The sequence below is a fragment of the Palaemon carinicauda genome, chromosome 35, assembly GCF_036898095.1.
Source record: "Palaemon carinicauda isolate YSFRI2023 chromosome 35, ASM3689809v2, whole genome shotgun sequence".
In the NCBI taxonomy this organism is placed as follows: domain Eukaryota; kingdom Metazoa; phylum Arthropoda; class Malacostraca; order Decapoda; family Palaemonidae; genus Palaemon; species Palaemon carinicauda.
Window position 1 is genome coordinate 40,979,294 of NC_090759.1, and position 6,000 is coordinate 40,985,293.

Consider the following 6,000-nt stretch of genomic DNA (forward strand, 5'->3'; position numbering starts at 1 on the left):
ACAGAGAGAGGTAACGACATGGGGTAGAATGCCCATTATAAGTATCTAAAATTGATAATTAAGGAAATGATGCTACTCGATTTAGAAATCCCAGAGGCTAGGAAACGGCAGAACAATAATGTCAGCGCACCGACATTTTGAGCTCACCCTTCGCAAAGGGGAACTCGAAAGAACTGCAAGTACCCAGGATGAGAAATCTTGAACGAATGTAGCATGGCAGACCAACGGATATGCCGTCGAAAGATAGGCTAGGCCTGGATGCAGCAAGTCAAAGGAGAAATCCCAAAGGCTAAAAGGAACGGCAGTACAGAAAGTCAGCGTACCAACTTAATGAGATCACCTTTCGCAAAGGGGCTCTCCAAAAAACTGCGCATACCTAGCCTAGGAAATGACAATTGATTGCAGCACAATGGCCAAGAGCCTAAACGGTCTAAAATACCAAAATATTGAAAACAAGTGGACAAAATAATTCAGTAAACTAGTGTAACTGAGGTAAAAAACTCCTAAGGGAAAAAGCCACTGTCAACGAATCCGGTAAGACGACCTAAATGACATCGGCGAGTCCGTTTTCAACTGAAAAGTTACCGCTCTCTAGGCTAGGCTACCCGAAACTGACACGCACCAACAAAAAGATAAAATACAATAATGCAATGTACATGCAAACATTAAGTAGAGCCCAAAGCATCGCAATGATAAATAAATACTAGCTAACGGGAAATTTACACAATAAATAAAGTGAACACGAAAAATAAGGGCGATCAGGTACCTAACAAGACGCCCAAGCTAGCTGGACTTGGGGCGCCCCAGCTCCCTCATCATAAAAGCTAAATAACTTTCACCGAAGGGATCTAAAACATTTACAGCTAAAGCAAACTGCAAAGAAAGGTTGGTACTCAACTTAGATGATGAAGGGGAAGCCATCATACGAAGAAAATCTTCAAAAGAAGCTGATAAAGAGCGCACAACAAAACAACACAACAGTAGATCGAAGCTGCGACAAAGGAAAATGCGCCAGAGACATACGAGGGCACCGTAAGGTGAGAGGATATGTAACGGCTCCTCACTTATCCTTCCCCTCGGTGGATTAGACTGGGCAAAGTCTATTGGGGGTGCAGATATCTATTGTTTTCTTCGGATACGTCCCTAATTATACACGATATCTTTGGATAGTCGTTCCGGGGATAGAACCCCGTGATACCTGACGGTAATTCTCTTGTAATATGACTCGCAGAAATATTATACAGTACAGTAGGAAGCTATCTCACCCAAAAATAGATTTTCGTATGTCAAAATCTGTTTAAAGACCCTTATTGTCAGTCTCCAGCTCAATAAAAACGAGCAAGGCATGCCTCGTACACCGAGGATCCTTGGCAGAGATCTCCCTAAAAGAGTTCCCGGGACAAATCAAGAGATTTGTCATCTTTATTGTGAGGTGGGCTGGACTGGTTCAGCTGTGTCTCCCCACAAGATTTGGCATTGCCTACATGCTCGAAACAACCCTCCTGTTCTAAGCCTAATAACAGTGTTCATTCAAGTGTAACAAATCCTCCTTTATCAAGAATTTCAGCTAAGAATATAGCTAGGCCGAACGTTGAGATTACAAATCTGAATGTTCCGCTGTGTCTAAATGTGATGACATGCCTTGTCTGCGCGTGAGGCTACCCCTCCGCATTTTGGGCAGGCTGACAGTTCTAAGCAAGTTGTTTCCCCAAAATATCATAACATCCTAAACGTGGCACCGTTTTGACATGTGAAAGTATTCTTCCACCTCATAGTGAGGCTAGAAATAATGTGACTATACAGCCACCAGGTTGTATAGAGAGTGGTAGAACTTCCCCACATCTTTTTTAGAGTTCCCCCGAAGTTTTATAAACTTTCAGCTAGGAAGCAGTGTGATAAAACCGTACCAAAGAACCCTGTGCCTAACACTGATAACAAACTTAATAATCATCAGGACAGACCTCACACTAGCGCTTGGTCTGATGTTCATAATCATGATAATACACGTTCCACAGAACATAATTTTTTTCAGATACTTCTTTACTGGTATAGAATGTGGATAAGGGGCATAGAAAGTTTTCCCCCTTCCCAAGGATCACTCCACTATTTGGCATTAGTGTAGGAAGTAGCAGCAGATGACTCTCCGGAGAGCCTTATTGTGCGCGTGAGCACAAGCTCTGCTGATGTACCCCCGTAAGGCCTTGGTATCTAGTTCTGAAGCCTTACACTTTATCAAGATTATGAGCCTCATCTGCCATTTGAGGGTTTGGATGAGCCTCCCTTAGTGCAGACCACTAACAGACGGTGCGCTATCGACGCTACCTTTCCGCAGTCTTAAAGACCCAGGCTCAGATTTGACATGGCTCTTTCAAATCAGACTAAGGACACGCTAGAGATTCTGAATACTCAAGTCTCAGCAGCAGAAAACTCGCTGAAGGCGAGTAGATCTTCTAAACTTCATCCGTTAACTCTGTCACACCAGAGATGTTTTAACGTTCACTCTGGCGCCTTACAAAGTCCTCTTCCCATTGATGCTGATTTGGCCAATCTAGTCCTATCAGTACCTGCTAAGATTACCTAATTTTCCCGCCACGATTTCAGGGCCTGAACTAGCTGACATGGAGGCAGTAGCTATGACAGCTATACAAACTTGTTTGTGGATGGACGACTGGTCTGTAGTGCTCTCTTGCTTTGCAGTGTCACAGGACCTCAATAATGAACAGCCCTAATTTCACATGCATACTAGATTCATACTTGCTCATTTCCAACCAATTACTCATCCCATTCTCACAAACATTAATCCTATTCCTTCCACACACACAGGAGGACTCACCCAGCTGAACCCTCTTACACTCTAGTTTCCCGAACATCCTGGCTGATTTACTCCCTTCTTCCTACATACCCTAGCTACATGCCCATCTACACCACATGCAGTACACTTACCCTGCGGCTCCTTGCACAATCTAGCATAATGACCATCCTTACCACAATTACCGCAAATCACATTTGTACGATTACTCCGACATCCACTCGCTATGTGCCCTGTCATACCACACCGATAACATTTTACCCCTTTCTCTTTCTTGCACTCGCTAACTCTATGCCCTACATCACCACATCCAAAACAAGCACCTAGAGCCCATCTACATTCATTCTTCTTATGACCTTCCTTTCCACACCTATAACACTTTTCATTACGGACACGACTATCTGACATACCTCGATGCGCACTAACACTCCTATCCCTCCAAACCTGATTCCCTTGCCTAAACCCTTCATTTGTCCTTACAGGTATTCCCACATTACTCGCCCTAACACTCCTATCTACTACACTATCAGCTACCCTCATCGGTCCTCTCATAACAGCATCTCTAAAACTAACAAATTCTGGCACACTTTCCTCCATTCCACTTCTTACACTCACAGATTTACTTTCTTTCATACATCTATCTAACTCGTAATCCTCAACTATCTCTAAGATATCATCCCATGTCAGTCTCTCTTGCGTCCACCTCATTTTCTCCTTGCGTTTCAAATTAATAAACTCGGCAACATTCTCAGGTACAGTAGCCAAAAACTTCCTCATTAACTCCTTATTCTCATTTATGCCTTCATCCCCATACTTCTTCCTAGCTAACGTTTCCAACCTACATACGTACATTGATATAGCTTCTCCTGCATTCATCCTTGCCTCATCAAAATCATTCTTACGCTTATACCTAACACTCCCTTTCATACGTTTTACCTGCTCAATTATTCTCTTTTTCACACTTTCATAATCAACGTCACCTACACTCATTATCACTCCATACATCGTCAACAAATACCCAGTCAAATATTCTCCTAACTCCCTAGCCCAAACTCTTTTACTATCACCATACTTATCCTGACAATACCTCTCATACTCCTTGAAAAAATCATATACATCCCTACTGCTATGCTCATTGAACCTTTCACACCGAGGTACCTCTCTCATAAACACAGTCTTACACACATCACGTTCATTCTCACTGATATCATCACTGCTACCTTCCTTCTTGTTTCCTACTTCCTCGCTAGAATATAAGGAATCTAATTCCACAGTCATACTCCTATCCTTGATCATACTCTTCCTAGCCCTTTTCTTACTCGCCACTTTCACCCATTCACGATCATCCTTGCTATCAGCCTGATACTTTTTCTTCTCTTTCTTCACATCACTTTTACCTTTCCTTTCATGATTCCTATCACATTTCTGTTCATCCTTTCTATGCCTTATTCCCTTATCTTCAATCTCACTATCACTATTACTATTACTATCACTATCACTTCCTTTCCCATTATCACTAACGTTAGCCTTCTCATCCACTATCAACCCATTACCCGAAGCTGACGACACTCCTCCGACTGCACCTTCACCCATTATAGTTTTCATCATCCCCATGACTTGCCCCATCATAGCTTCCAATCGGTTCTCCATCCGTTCCTCATTCTCTTTCATCCTCATCTCAACACATTCTTCCACTCTCTCTACAGTTCCCTTCAACTTCCTAAGATCCTTCTGCATCGCCTCATTCTCCCAGTTCAACCTCCCATTCTCTACTAGCAACCTCTCTTTCTCAACTATCAACATCTGCTCCCGTTCTTTATAATGCCGCAATTCCTCCTCCAAAGCCTTTAATTTGCCTTCCATTTTTCTTCAACCTTAATCTAATTTCTTACCCTATCAGTCCTTTGTCAAAGAGTCCAGCTTCAATCCCACCTCGGCAGTCCCTGTTCGGGCGCCAAAATAATGTGGCGGGATGTTGCAAAACAACCCCCACACCCTTGATCACACTAACTGACAAATGTCTCCTCTGCACAAACTTTCCCCTTACGTTATCTGCAGCGGGACTCTTGGACAAAAGGACAAAAAACAAACCAAAACATAACCTTAATACTATATATCCTTAAAACTACAATACTTAACATCCACAAACCATCCACAACCAAAATAATCACTTAAAACTAATCGTAAACTTGAACACTAAATATAAATAAAACGTAATACCATTCAAATAAACACAAAACCCCTAACAAAACTTAAATCAACCGCACAACCAATATGTAATAATTATATATACAGTATATAATTCTGAGGGACACTTTCGTCCACACACTGCCAACTGTCTTTTGCAGCCAACTACCACAGCTTTGTGGTCAATAATCCACTGTGTGGCAAATTGCCACCACTGCCTCCCTAATTGGGGTCCTGGATGTCATCATCATCATCATCATCATCATGATCCGAAAATTCCTTCTTACAGCCAAGTCGTTACCAATTATATCCAAATCTAAAATAGCAGTCAGTTCCAAGTCCCTTATAACAAGCCAGGTCATCAATCAAAATTCAAAATATCTCTCTCAAAGGAGGAATCACGGCCTGCCAAAATAAAAAAGAAAAACACTTATGAACACTCCTAACTAACTAAACTATCGCACTATAATCAAAGATAAATAATAAATTGTTCCTATCATTCACAATCACTACAAGCAAAGATAAACAAAACTGTACTTACTTAGAAAATCAAAAAACACTTCCACGCAGGTCGAAAAATATATATAATCCAGCATTCACACAACTGCCTTAAGCTGCAGTCAAATAAAAAAAGCATTCGCTCCGAAACATTCACCACTGTCGTAACCTAACTAAAAACATAAACAAACAATCTCATTTGTACCAACAGTCTTTCCCACTACAAACAATCATTCGCTAACTACCACTTGTTCTTCGGCGCGCACCGCGGACACACAAACACACATACACACATACACACACAAACACACATACACACACAAACACACACTCTCGCGCGATTTAGCAAAACTAAAGCAAATGAAATTCTCTCTCTCTCTCTCTCTCTCTCTCTCTCAGGATTTGGCAAAAACAAAAATTAAAATGAAGCAAAAATAAATCCTCCACAATATCATCATGTGTCACATTCCAGAGTGTGGAGAGAACTGTTGTTGTCCTTTGTTCCA